Source organism: Desmodus rotundus, chromosome 9, assembly GCF_022682495.2.
Source record: "Desmodus rotundus isolate HL8 chromosome 9, HLdesRot8A.1, whole genome shotgun sequence".
Lineage (NCBI taxonomy): Eukaryota > Metazoa > Chordata > Mammalia > Chiroptera > Phyllostomidae > Desmodus > Desmodus rotundus.
The window spans coordinates 41,225,258-41,239,887 of NC_071395.1; the positions used below are offsets into that span (position 1 = coordinate 41,225,258).

The 14,630-nt window shown below is 54.5% G+C and overlaps 1 long non-coding RNA gene across 1 annotated transcript; it reads right to left on the reverse strand.

Moving 5' to 3' along the window:
* Positions 1–1,855: 1,855 nt before the first annotated feature.
* On the reverse strand, positions 1,856–13,595 carry LOC123480628 (uncharacterized). Its single transcript, XR_011650351.1, has 3 exons — positions 13,458–13,595; positions 6,419–6,532; positions 1,856–2,033 (listed from the first exon to the last, which is right to left on the reverse strand). It is a non-coding gene; the product is annotated as an uncharacterized lncRNA (long non-coding RNA).
* Positions 13,596–14,630: the final 1,035 nt, after the last annotated feature.

Genomic DNA, 14,630 nt, shown 5'->3' on the forward strand with positions numbered 1-14,630 from the left:
CCCTGCATTTCCTGTCGATAACACCACAAGGGTTTTGGGAGAACTGCTTAATGCTGGGTCTGTCCCCCTTGGATGACTGGAGCTTGGATGACTGGGCACCACTGTGGACAGGGACATGGAGACACTGTTCATGGCCGGATTCAAATCTGTGGGTGTCTGCAAGGAAGCTGTGGCTCCCGGGGGGAGGTGAGATGCACCCTGACTTGGCCTTGTGCTGAGCCCACGGGTTGCCGAGACGCCAGTGGGAGGTGCAAACTGACCAGTGGCTGGGCCGGTCGTGGCTTCTGTGCTACGTGTGTCTGCAGATGTTTCTCTGGGTGATGTTATTTCAGTGGAGCTGGTCCTTGGGGTGGTGGATCCAGAAATCACCAAGGTAACAAGGGAAGTGGTGACAGGGGCTGCCACACTGAGGGATGTTGTCATGCCAGGACTTGCGTCTGTCCCCGGTGTGTGCAGGGATTTGGTGGGGTGTTGAGCTGTGTGTGTAGTGGTCCATGGCACTCTAGTTGTAGTGGTGGCAAGGGGCGTCCTGGGTGGCGCAGAGCCCTCAGGGGCCGCTGTGCCGGTGCCAAGCCCTGCAGAAGTGCCGTGCGATGTCCTGCCCTCCCGCACTGGGTGGGATGAAGGGGGTTGAGGTTCACTTGCCAACCTGCTGTCGGCGATGGTAAAACCCTGGGTAGGGCCCGAGTCGGTGGCCATATTGCTCTCTCTTCCAGGACTGGAGGCCTCAGGTGCAGACACAGATGCACGGGAACTCTCCCTGGTCCCCTTTGCAGTGATGGAGAGGAGGGTGTGGCTCTCCTGTGAGCCTGAGGTGGTAGAAGGGGATGTGGCTTTCACTCCTGACATGCTTGTGATGCTGGGAGTCCCAGGACCACCTGACCATTCAGAAGCCAAAGTCCTGGCTGCAGGGATGCTGGGCGTGCCCCTGGTCTCAGAGGAAGTGCTGAGGGTGTGGATGCTGCCTGCCATCCCTCCCCCTGATGGAGATGGACGGGCCGGAGGGGCAGTTGTACTTGTGACTCTTCCAGCACCTGTTGCTGCCGAGCTTAGTGTCATGGACAAAGGGACAGCTGAGCTGGGCTCAGTTCCTCCTGTGGTCTCAGGGGTGGCTGTGGTCGTGGAGGAGGTGACTCTCTGCACTGAGAGTGTGCTGGACCCTGACACTTTGTCAGTAGGAGCAGAAGCAGGAGACTGTGGAGGAGTACCGGTGCCCCTTGTCGTATGTCCTGCAGAGCTGGTCCCAGGAGAGGAGAGGGCACGTCTGGTGTCCAGAGGTGTTGGGTCCTGGCTGCTTGCACCCCAGGATTGTGGAGCCCCTGGAGGTGAGGTGTCTAGTAGGGAGGAGGAAACCGCCCTGGACAATGGGCTCATGTTTCCTGGAGCAGGTGCGTCTGTAGTCGTGGTCTCTGATGATGTTGAGGGTGTTGGGACCTTGGTCTGGGACACTGTCCAGTCTGTGTTTGTCTCCGTGGAAGCTGGGACTGCTGTGGGAAGGTGTTTCGTGCCCCAGCTGTTCTCTGCTCTGTTGTCTGTCTTTGCCGGGATATCACTGGGAGAATTGTACTCATTGGGGGCCTGACCGCTGGCGGTCTCTGCGGCGTGTGTGCCTGTAGACGCTTCTCTGGCGAAAGCAGCTTGTGTGGAGCTGGTCCTCAGACCGGTCCTTACAGAACTAAATCCCTGAACTATGCTTTTAGTCGGGGAGTTCCCGGAAGGAGTTCTGTTTGCCTGCGGACTCAGTGATGGGCTGGTTCTTTGCTCTGAATTTGCAGTTTCTCTAGAGGTTGAGTCCGCGAGGGCAGAGGACGTCATTTCCGGGGACTGGCTGGTTCTTCCCTGACCCCAGGGTGCAGCTGTGGTCTTCACTAAAGAAGTGAGGGGCGCGACAGTTTCCTTCACCGGGGTTACACCTACAGACGCATCCTGTGGCAAACGGGCTCCTGTGGGTCCAGAATCCAGCTCCAGTGTGGTTTCCACGCCGCCGCCCCCTGGTGACAAGGACGGGGTGGGAGCGGCTGACCCAGGGAGGCCTGTGGGTTCAAGCAGGAACAGGTCAACACTTGCCCCTTGGTGGGTGGTGTAAGAATAGTGCCCTGGCGAAGGTGGCTGCTGCAGAGCTACGGGGCTCCCTGCAGTTCCCTGCTGCAGCATCTCTGTGCTTCTGCTGGACACACCTGTGTCCGGAGAGCCGTGTGTAGGGGAGGCTGGGGAACTGGGCATCTCTTCTGACCCAGAGGACACAGTTTGGGCAAGAGACAGAGAAGGGTGTTGCAACCACAGAAAGTCGACTTGAATGAAATTTGACCACCCCGTTTCCTCCTGCAAACCTTGAAATGGAGCCTGTTCTTAGGGATCCATCTCCCTGTCTGACTCTCTCTAACAACACGGTGGTTCTCAACCATCTATGACTGCCCCCCAGCCCCACCCCTGGAATATTTATTATCTATACCTTTTTTGGTGTCACAATTAGTGGTGTTCTACTGCCATCTAGTGGTGAGAGGCCAGGACGCTGCTTAACAACCCCCCTGGCAAAGCCCGAAACGTCGATCAATAGCGCGGAAGTTAAGACACCCTGCTGCTGTCTGACCTTCCACATCCTTCCCCGTGTCTTCGTCAAGCCACAGCCACATTCGTGCGGTCCCCAGCCAACCAGATCGTTACTCTGCGCTCATCTTCCCTTTCTGCCAGCAGTTATCACTGTAACATTTCACAGATTAACACCTGTTTATCACATTGTAGGCCTGCCTTTGTCTTTACTGAATTTTCTGAGTGTTCTACAATGAGCATACATTACGTCCCATGTTGTCTTTTTTTTTTCTTCTAAAGACAGAATCAACACCAGCTCATGTAAGACCACTGGAAGTTTCAGCAAAGTCTGAGAAGGAAAACAAAGGCCCCTGCTCTTTTTTTCTTTTTCTGTAAAGTTAATTTTAAACATACGCAGCTCAAGCATCTCCTCCTCTGGAATGTCTCTTGACCAAACTGTGTCCTCTTGTTTGATGCTGTGATACTGGGGTTTATTAAAAGTATGTATTCGGTCTTGGTCCCATTTCCGGCTCAGACCTTCTCGAACCCTTGGGATTTCCTAAGAGAGGGATCCAGGTGTCTTCTGCTGTGTTAATGCCGTGACTTTTGGAAAGCCTCTGGGACATCACAGGGTGAGGGCTGGTTGCCACCCCCCTCCAAAGACAACCACATGATTAGAGGGAGGAACTTTCAGGGGGAGGGGTCAGGGGCTGGAGGCTGGATTGGATGCCAGCAGTCAAAGATGTCATCTGTCATGACTATGGAAGGAGGCCTCTATAAAAACAACGGAAAAAAAGCATTCAGAGCGTTCCCAGGTTGGCACCTAGCGGAGGTGTTGGAGGACGGCTGTGCCTGGAAGGCAGGGACTCCTAGCCCCTGCCCCACGCCCAGCCCTAGGCACGTCTTCCATCCGGCTGCTCCTGCGTTATCTCCTTTTACGATAAGCCAGTGAACTAGTGAGTAAATGTCTCTCTGGGTTCTGTGAGCCACTCCGGTAAATGAATTGAACCCAAGGAGGAGGTCGGGAACCTCTGATTATGGTGAGTTGGTCAGAAGTAGAGGAAACAAGCTGGACTTATTATCGGCATCCCCAGTTGGAGGGCCCGTCAGAACCTCCCATTGTAGCCAGTTGCTCGGAAGCACAGGTGACAGCCTGGGCTCGCACCTGGCACTTGAAGTGTGTGTTGTGGGGCTGGGAGGTTGAGGGGAGGGACGCAATCTTGTAGAAGTGAGCCCTCAACCTGTGGAGCCTTGAAGCTGTCTCGGGGTGGATATTGTCAGAACTGAGTTGAATTCTCTGACACCCTTTTTGTGTCCCAGAATTGCGGGGTGTTGTGTGGGGAGGCCCCCAGCATGCACACATTGGACCCAGGAAGCTAAAAGAGAAGCCCTTTCTGACCCTGTGTTCTCTCTGAGTGCTGGCGCGTGTCACTTCAACCTGACTTGTATGCTGTGTCTCAGTCCTCTGGTGGTGTTACAATAGACCAGGAGCTCCTAAAGGATAAGTATACATCCTCTAGACATATATGTATGAGATAGACAGATACATCTTTGGAATCTGCATCTCTCCTACACATCACAGTGTCTTGTATCCATCTGTTGCCTGAATGAATCCAACTCGGTAACAGCACAACTGCAGCGTGAGGGTCCAGGAAATGAAGAGAAAGTGAAGCTCAGCCCTGACGGGTGGGGCATCCTGCCACAAAGCGAAGGGTTGCCGCTTCGATTCCCGGTCAGGGCACATGCCTGGACTGTGGGTTCGGTCCCTGGTAGGGGCATGAATGAGCGGCAACCAATCGATGTTTTTCTCCCTTTCTTCCTCCCTCCCTTCCTCTTTCCTTAAAAATAAATAAATAAAGTATTTTTTTAAGTAAAATTCATTGCTTCATCCATATGTGTTAAGTATCTCCTGTTCACAAGAATATTGTGCTGAGCTAAGGATAACATCAGCTTCCTCAGACATCTGGAGACCATCTGTCCTGCAGAAAGCTGCCACCCCCGGAGGGCGGGGATGATGAAGATGACGAGGGATGAAGAAATTGTTCAGGATCTTGGTGCCAGATCCTCCGTTTTCGTGCACTGCCTCATTGAGTCTCCATAGCAACCCCACGAGCTTCTTACCACTCTGAATTAATCCGTACAAATAGTGTTTGCACCCCGACCCAAGCTCTCCCCCATCACGTCGTTACACCTTCTCCGGACACAGAATGCAGAGTAATATGAATGAGATTTTTTTTCTATGTATCCACGGTCCAGAAGCCCCTCTCCAATTCCCAAGTGTCACCAGCTAGCCCTAACTCCCCTTCAATTGTGCTGTCCGAGCTCTGCATGATGGTCTCCATCCGAGGCCATACAAGATGCGGAAGCAGCCACCCCAGGTGCAGAGGGCGCTACCACACATATATTGTATCCGCTCACTCTGTGAACTGAGAACTCTGAGAAAGTTCTGGTAAAAAAAAAAAAAAAAAAAAAAAAAAAAAGCTGAGATTACATGCTGGCCTTCTGCCCTCCAAGTGGCAGGGAGTGAACTCCCAAAAGACAGTCAAGATCGGAATGGGAAGAGCTTGCTAAAGCAAAGACAGGCAAGGATGGAGGGCTGGGTCTGTCGGGCTACCATCCCATAAGCAATCAAAGAGGTGGATGCCGTTTTGGGGGCTGGAGCACAGAGGAGGTCTCCCTGGTATGTTTCAGAAACCAGAAACCAATGTAAATGCCCCCTGAGGCCCTGACGGGTGCACAGCCAGAAGGACGACACTGGGACCAGCACCCCCAAGGGCCTACTGCCCTGGGTGCCCAGGACCGCAGCGTTCACCTGCGGAAAGGGGGCACTGGCAGAGGAAGGAGAGGATGTTTCGCAGCATCCTGGCCTCCACCCACCAGATGTTGGCAGCCCCTGTCCTCCCAGAAGCAACAACCAAAAGTACCTCCAGGCACTGCCAGCTGTCCCGGAGGGCAAAAATCACACCCACTCCAGAACTGCTGTTTAGGAGCCGTTGTCTAATTTAAATTAGATTTTACAAATGTTCAACCACACATTTTTTCCCACGTTATAGACACGAAGCTGGAAGCCCAGAGGGCTAACCTCACTGGTCCAGGACGTGGCAGAGGTGGGGTTTGAAACCAGGCTGTTCCGGCACCAATGTCTGTGCTGCTCACTCTGAAGTCTCTGTGGTCTGAACACAGGGAACAGACTAGACTCCTGGGACAGGGAAGACCTGTCACTCGGGAGCAAGTTGTGGAAGGCAGAGGAAGAGCCCGAATGGGGCTCAGGCCTCAGACTCCCCCCTTCTGCTGGTGCCGGCTCCCCCTGAGCGGGGTCTGGGCAGTTGTGCCCCAGCACCGGCAAACTTGCCTGTCTGCTGACTGGGCTGGTGGCTGGGTGCGGGCGGAGGCCCATTGACACAACTGCATCCCGGACACTTTGTAGATGTAGAGACAGAAGGTGGGTGGGCAGCCAGGGGGTAGAGGGAGAGGAATAAGGGCCAGCTGTCTCTCTCCTGCCTGCGCTTAAGGAAGCCAATATCTGTAAGGCAGGGGAGACAGAGACCTCAGGTCCAAGTCACTTCCTGGAGACCCACTGTCTCCCCTTCCTAAAATCAAGCCAATTGCAACCTCCGCAGGACAGGAAACAAAATGCACAGTGGGAGGAATCTGGAAAAAATGGACTCAACTGGATTTAAATCCCAGCTCTGTCGCTTGCTTGCTGTGTGACCCAGGTCAGGTCTCTTTACCTCTCTGAGCCTTACCTCCTCGTGTGCCCAATGGGGATGACAACACAGGGCTGTTGTGAGGATGCAGTGAAATGATGCACATGAAGCCGTTAGCACCATGCAGGGCAGGAGGGTGGGACTTACTAACTGCTGCTTGTTGATGGCCTGTCATTACCTACCCACAGAGGTGGCAAGCGATCCTGGGAATGAAGAACTGTGTCTTGACTGCCTGGTGGCTCCAGACGTCACCTGGTCTGAGGACTGGGCAGAGACCCCTGCATTCCATGGCGCCCCTGTGGAGGAAGGATGGGGTTGGCGATCTCAGCAGGAGGCAGCAGGGGGGCAAATCTTTTCCTCTGGACCTCATCCTCTTGTTTCCATCGGACTCTCTAGGGAGACTCACTCACGGACCACTGCAGTCTTCCATCCATTCATTCATTCTAGCCCCTGCATGCAGCCCACAGTCGTCCGACAGAGCCCGGGATCAGCCACCGCTCCACGCCGTGGGACGGAGCGGTGAACAGATAGCTCCTTGCTCCCGAGGTTAATTAATTACTAACGGCCTCACCACCACATCTCTCCCCAGCTCAAGAAAAGCAACGTTCTGGTTTCATGGCCGCTGTGGATGTCTGAACCCCAAGGTCAGACTTCCTCACCTCCACCTCCCTGGCTATTTGCCCAAAGGCCTTCTCAGTGAGTGGACTGAGCAGCCTTGGGCCCCAGGCTCAGGACTCCACACTCCCCTGGCTGAGGCCTCCATTCCTGGAGCGGGAGGTCCCGGGGGCATTGCCATTCAGATTTGGGTTTAGTTCCAAAGCAGCTAAGAGTGATGACTTAGCATTCAAGTGTGTTCAAGATTCAAATCCCACTTTCCATTGGTTCTTTTGTGGCCTCAAGAGGTCACTTGATCTTCAGTTTCAGGTTTCTCATGTGGCGGTAATAATATAAAAGTACCTAAATATTGTTAACATATAATATATAGTATGTTACAAAGTGGAGGTAATAAAAGTATCTGACGATAGAAACAGGTTCGTAGGCACAGAGCACAGACTGACGGTCGCCAGATGTGAGGGGGTGGAGGGGTGGGTGGAAAGGGTGAAGGAATGAAAAGGACAAGCTGGGAGTCACAAAACAGTCACAGGGGTGTAAAGCGCAGCACAGGGAGTGGAGTCGATAACACCGTAATAACTCTGTGTGCCGCCAGGTGGGTGCCGAACTAACGGGGGAACACTTCGTAAATTATATAAACGTCTAACCGTCACGCTGTACTCCTAAAACGAATGTTGAAGGTCAACAGTCATTGAAAAATAAAAAATAAAAAACACTAATATAGAATGTCAACTCTAATTGAAAAATAATAAAAATAAGTAAGTCATAGAAATAAAAACATCTAACAGCTTTTTTAGAGAAATTAAGCAAGCAGTGCACCTCAAACTCTTCCCCCTTAATGAATGATAGATAATCATTACTATTTTTATCATCAGTACATTTCTTCCGCCTCTGCTGTGTGGGGGTGGGGGAGGTACTTCTCCCGCCTTGAGAGGCACCCAGCTCCCTCCCCACCCCTGCGGCCTCAGGGGTTGGGCCAGTAACAGTCTGCAGGGTGCGAAGAGACAGGATGAGCAGTGCTTCTCGGAGACGTCGCAGCGGGGAGGGCAGGGACTGACAAAGAAGCTGGCTGTGGTCAGAGAGGACGTCCCCCAGGCAGAGAAGCTGCCCCTGGGGTGGGATCAGGGAGGAAGTGCCTGCGGCTCCCTCCTCAGGGCAGCCCCGAGGACCCTGCCGGGTGGGGGCAGGGGAGGGCCGCGCAGGATGCGGGGGGGGGGGGGGGGGGGGGGGCTCCCACTGTCAGAGAAGTTGTCCACCTGTCTTCAGGCCTGCCAGTCCTGGCAGCTTGAGAAGTCTGGGTTTTTGTTTTGGACAGGGCAGGTGGGCAGCACGCCCCGAGGCTCTCAGGAGGAGGTGAACCAGCAGTTCTCACCAGGCGAGATTTCTGCCTCCTTCATTCATGCAACACATACTACCGCGTATCTACTGTGTGCCAGGGACCAGGACAGGCTGCAGGAGAAACGACAGTGTAGAGTAACTACAGGAGAGGGGCCGGGATAGAGGGTGACTGACGTTGCTTGGTGTGGACTTTCTCAATTACAGCAATGAAAGTTTCAGAGCCCATGAACTCCCTCTGTCTCAGGGCAGCCAGGAGGGCTGGTGACCATCCTGTGACATGTGTTCCTGACCTGGCGTCTGCCTTCCACAGCGCAGGGCCTATGGTGAAGTAAGACCCCATGAACAGCTGGGAGCTGGGAGTAGGGGGCAGGAAGGTGAGGAAGCGGGCTGCTATCCCCGCTCAGAAACCAGAGCTGGTCGGTGACAGTGGATGCAAAATGTGTTGGGAGCCAGACAACCTGGGTTTGAAGCCCAGTTCTACCCTGGACACACGGGGAACCTTCCTCCCTGAGCTTCTGTCCCCTCACCTGGGAGATGCCGATACTCATCTGGACCCTGAACCTGCCCTCAGGAGTGGGTGGGTCCCTCTATGAGCCGTGTGTCTGACCTTGGGTCTCCAGAAAGGCACCCACCTGGGGGCAGCCCTGGGAGCATCATGTGACCAGAAGGACAAGCTGGGCGTGAAGAAGCCCCAGCTGACCCACCTGCCTGCACCTATCACCCTCCTTCTGAGGAGGCCACAGAGTCACTGGGAAGAAGGGTGATTCTGTTTCTTCAGGCTGAGGGGAAATCTGAACAAATCTTTCCTCTTTTCTTTTTTTTTTTGATGTATTTATTGATTATGCTATTACAGTTGTCCCATTTCCGCCCCTTCACTCAACTCCATCCTGCCCACCCCCTCCCTCCCACATTCCCCCCCTGTAGTTCATGTCCATGGGTCATACTTATAAGTTCTTTGGCTTCTACATTTCCTACACTATTCTTAACCTCCCCCTGTCTATTTTCCACCTATCATTTATGCTATTTATTCTCTGTACCTTTCCCCCCTCTCTCCCCCTCCCAATCCCCTATTGATAACCCTCCACGTGATCTCCATTTCTGTGGTTCTGTTTCTGTTCTAGTTGTTTGCTTAGTTTTCTTTTGTTTTGGTTTTAGGTGTGTTTGTTAATAACTGTGAGTTTGCTGTCATTTTTACTGTTCATATTTTTTATCTTCTTTTTCTTAGATAAGTCCCTTTAACATTTCATATAATGAGGGCTTGGTGATGATGAACTCCTTTAACTTGGCCTTATCTGAGAAGCACTTTATCTGCCCTTTCATTCTAAATGATAGCTTTGCTGGATACAGTAATCTTGGATGTAGGCCCTTGCCTTTCATGACTTGGAAGACTTCTTGCCAGTCCCTTCTTGCCTGCAAGGTTTCTTTTGACAAATCAATAAGCTGACAGTCTTATGGGAACCCTTTTGTAGGTAACTGTGTCCTTTTCTCTTGCTGCTTCTAAGATTCTCTCCTTCTGTTGAATCTTGGCTAATGTAATTATGATGTGCCTTGGTGTGTTCCTCCTTGAGTCCAGCTTCTTTGGGACTCTCTGAGCTTCCTGGACTTCCTGGAAGTCTATTTCCTTAGCCAGATGAGGGAAGTTCTCCTTCATTATTTGTTCAAATAAGTTTTCAATTTTTTGTTCTTCCTCTTCTTCTGGCACCCCTATAATTCGGATGTTGGAACGTTTCAAGATGTCCTGGAGGTTCCTAAGTCTCTCCTCATTTTTCCGAATTCTTGTTTCTTCATTCTTTTCTGGTTGGATGTTTCTTTCTTCCTTCTGGTCCACACCGTTGATTTGAGTCCCAGTTTCCTTCGCATCACTATTGGTTCCCTGTACATTTTTCTTTGTTTCTCTTAGCATAGGCTTCATTTTTTCATCTAGTTTTCGAACAAATTCAACCAATTCTGTGAGCGTCTTAATAACCAATGTTTTGAACTGTGCATCCGATAGGTTGGCTATCTCTTCCTTGCTTAGTTATATTTTTTCTGGAGCTTTGAAGTGTTCTGTCATTTTGGCCTTTTTTTTTTTTTTTTTTTGGTCTTGTTCTGTTACTTAAAGTGGCGGAGCCTTAAGTGTTCCCTGGGGTGGGGTAACGCTGGTCGCTGCGGTGTGATGCTGTATGTGGGGGAGGGGCCAAGAGGGAGCAATGGCGCCCGCTCCCCTCTCCACCGGATTTCAGTCGCTCCCTCCACTACCCACAATCAAATTGGGCCCCTCTGGTCCTGGTTCCTGAGTGGGTGGGCTTGTGCACACTCTAGGCCCCCGTGGGTCTCTCCAACAACCTCTCCTGTGAGGCTGGGAATCTCTCCTGCTACCGCCCCAACCCCCACAGGCACTTTCAATCAGAGGTCTGAGGCTTTATTTCCCCGCACTGGAGCCCTGGGTTGCACGGTCTGCTTCGGTCCCCGCCATTCATCCCGGTTTATCTGTGCTCGAGTGTGGAGCCTCGGGGTGCTACCCCGCCGCTCTGCCTGCCCCGTTCTCCGCCAATCTGAGTCTGGCCTCTCGGTTTATCTGTGCGCGACTGTAGGGCCGCAGGGTCTGCTAGTGGTCAGACTGCCTGCCCCTTTCGTCCCACACTCCACCAGTCTTGGTCCCGCCACATCCCGCCACGGCCACGCGAGTTCTCTCCGCCCCGGTGCCTGTCTCTGCCCCTCCTACCGGTCTGGATGTATGTTTCTTTTTTATCTACTTGGTGTCGGATTTCCTTGCCGTTTGATTTTCTGTCAGTTCTGGTTGTGCGAGGAGGTGCAGTGTGTCTACCTACGCCACCATCCATCTTTCCTCTTTTCTAAGAGATGAGTCACAAGCGGTGGACCACAAACTGAAATTCTGGCCTGAGCAAGTTAGACTCAGAGGCCCACCTCTCAGCTCCAAACACCCTCCACTCATATGTGGACGTCCACCAGGGCCCCCCCCCCTCAATAATCTCTGGGCTGCAGATATCTTTGACCAGGCCCAGGCCGGGGTGATGGCCACTGTCCAGGGACCTAGCAATACACTCAGCAAAGCAAAATGAGATCTTTTTACACGCTATGCTGTGGGGGAACCCTGATGGGAGCGGAGGTGGTACCCCTGTGCCAGGAAACTGCCAGGGAAGGAGAAATCTTCATCGACCCTCAGCCTCTTCCCAGCAGAAGGTAAAGGTTGGGGCTTAAGAAACATCCAGAAACTGGAATTTGGATCCTCGCTGTGTGACCTGAACAAAAGGCTTAGCCTCTCTGAGCCTATTCGCTCTTCCACAGAAAACAGAAAAACAAGCCGGTGCTGCCTTGTTCTTGACCGCACAGGCTCGGTTGACACAATGCAGGTAACGCTCTGGCCCATCCATGTAGGGGCCCAGCACAAACTGATGGCTACTGAAGCCCTTTGGGTCTCCGAGTGTCTCCGCCGGAGGGGTGGGAGGGAAAGAGGACAGTGCACAGACACGGAGGTGGACAGACAAGGTCCAGCCTGAAGTGAGAAGTGAGTGAGAAATGGAGTTCTTGCAGCTCTGTAGCTTTTTAAAAACTGCTCTTCGGGGTGATGGAAATTCAGAGAGGTTTGGTGTCTGACCCCAAAACACAGCCTGTCGGCAATGGAGTTAGATTTCTTTTTATCTCTGCCAGGCATGAAAGGAGTCTTTGGCAGCGTTTGAACCGAAAGTCCTGGCCCATGTCTGGACTGACTCCAGGGGCCCCCTGCCTTGAGAGGCTGTCTGGCTGGGTGCTGCGGTGGTGGGGACGGGTGTCTGCCCAGTCCAGGCTGCCAGCCCTCCCAGGGCAGAGGCAGGAGTCCGCCCGGTTCACACGGCCCCGCAGGAGACCCCGAGGGAGCCTTGGGACAAAAGCAGTTTAACAACCTCTCTTTGTGGCAGCGTGCTTGGGGACAGCACAGGGGGACACGCCCCATCAGAAGTGAAGGGATTGTCCTGTAAAACCCGCCCATCATTGTGTGGACACCTCACCATGGTGTCCAACCGCAAAGCTCCCTCGGGCCAAAGCCCAGCCTGGGTGACTCAGGCCTCGGGGACTGGGGTGCCTCCCCATCTGCCTGGCCGGGGCTGGGGAAGGGGGCAGCGTGGGCAGGGTAAGCCTGCGCACCCAGCTGGCCCCCAGGCAGTGCTACCAGCTCAGGACGCAGAAGCCCCTCCCCTCTCCCCTTCGGGCCCTCTTGGCCTCCGTTTCCCAACTAAGCATTAAAGATGGTCGTTTCGACAGTCCTTTCTCCCAGAGAAGCCATGGGACAGATATGTAGCACCCAGCACACCATGGGCGCCCTTTCTATAAGCCTCAGCTTGTCTTGGACCAGACCAGATGAGTCAGGCTGGGAAGTCCTGACTTCCTGCCCAAGGAGGCAGCTGGAGTAAAGAAAGCCCTGCGGGGGGTGGGTGGGTCTGGGCAGCCCAGGGGCCACTTGCGGGGATCCTGGACCTTCTCTCTGTAGGGCAGAGAGACTGGTCCTTCCCCCTAACCCCACTCTGGACCTCTACCTTTCCCTGAGGCTGGTGGGCTTTCTCTGGGCAGCAAGACCCAAGCTGACCCCCCAAAATGACCGAGAGGCCTGCAAAGTCCCCCTTGGAATCTAAGAACAGAGTCTCATAACCCTCACAGGCTGTCTTCCTGCTTGTTCTCTTCCCCTCAGCACCTGCCCCCCCTCCAGATTCACTCACATCCCTCTGACCTCCGGGCCTTTGCCACCCACTTCTCCCCGCCAGGGGCACCCTTCCCTTTACCACTGAGTGTGCCACCCCAACCCCACCCTGCCATTTAGGCAAACTCTCTCCTCTCTGCCCCCCTAAGATGGCAAAGCTCCTGCTCAGTTTTGTACCTCAAGTGTCTGATCACCCCCCTGCCTCATCCATCAGCCCGGAGCTCTTGGAAATCTGGAGCGGTCACTTGCTTATTTCCCACCTGAGAGCTGGGCACAGGTGATAGGAGAAGAGGTATCAATTAAAAAAAATCCCACCAGGAATGAGTGTGTGAGTGAGCCAGGGAATGGAGAATGCCTAGATACCTCCACACTGATCTCGGCAGGTATTTGACTCATAAACAGCAGTTTTGTGGACCTGCTCCAGTCAGTCCGGGAAACACAGCCTCGCCTGGCTGGCTGTGGAGCAAGCCTGGGCCAGAGGGAAAGTCCCCCTGGCTGCCCCGAGGGGGCTTGGGAAGCGCCAGGCACTAGTCACTTCTCACCTCTCCTCTGCAATCTGTCAGGCTTCTCCACTGGCCCCAGCCCATCCAGCTTACCTGGCCCGCAGGTGAGGAGGAGACTCACGACCAGAGCCATCAGGTGCCCCGGCTGGTGGGGAAGGGGGTATGCAGGGCCCTCCCAGCCCATGTCCTGCCTGCCCACCCTGGCTGTGCTCCACACCCCTGAGAAGTCCCTTCGACTGAATGCTGCCCAGCCCGGGCCCCAGATCCTGGGAAGGCGGTGAGGACACGCCTTGCTGAGCTGCCCAGGAGGGGCAGGGCCACCTGGGGGGAAGCAGTGGTGCCACTGCTGCTGGCAGAGGTCAGCCGGAATCATTCCGTGCCCGCAGTGACTCACACCTGCAGGCGGGTGCCCTCCTGAGGTGGGCCACAGGGGACCCCACCCACCAGACAAAGCCTGGCTCCTGAGTGTGTGGCTGAACCTCGAGACCCCATGGATCCACCTGGGTTTCAGGAAGGACAGGGACCTGGACATCAACCTGTCCCTTTCTTGGAAGCCCGTGGGTTCCACCTGGGACACCTTCCTGCTCAGGGGCTGGCCCACCAGACGGGAGAGGGTGGACCTGCCCCGGGGGAGGCATGGCTGGCTCTGAGGGTGAGGGAATGCGAGGGAGCAGGGAGGAGGCTGCATTCCCTTGTGGGAACTCCCCGGCTGCCAGGGGAGCGAGGGTTAGGTCTGCAGTGCTTTTTGAGAACCCCCAGAGCCCCCCTGTCCCCTTTGTGCCCCTCACAGCCCACACGAGCACTGTGGTCCCTCACTGCCCAGCCAAGCCCTTCAGCTGCCCCTTGCCAGGGCCAGAAAGGGGCCTGAGGGGCCGCCCTGGGGTGCCAGGAGGGAGTTTGGGGTTCTGCCTCCTCCTCAATTCTGCAGCCCTCTCAGTGTTTCTTATCACCCTGGACCTGGGCCTTATGACAGCCGCCCCTGAAACGGCCCCTCCCCTGCCATCCACCCAGCACGGGGCGGTCCTCCTCAGGCTTCACACACGCAGTGCCCCCCTCCCCGGTCCAGGCACTCAGGAGACCCTTGCCCCTCAAGCTTCTAACAGTCCAACAGACAGGAGTTTATCATCTCCTCGAAGGGAAGGCATGTGTGGGAGCCCGGTGCTCAGGTGGGATCAGTGGACACCCCATGGGGCCTCATACCGCTCCTGGATGTTGCACTCAGGGCCAAACGCCATGGACCTGTGGCCAGGGCGAGCTTATCAGAGA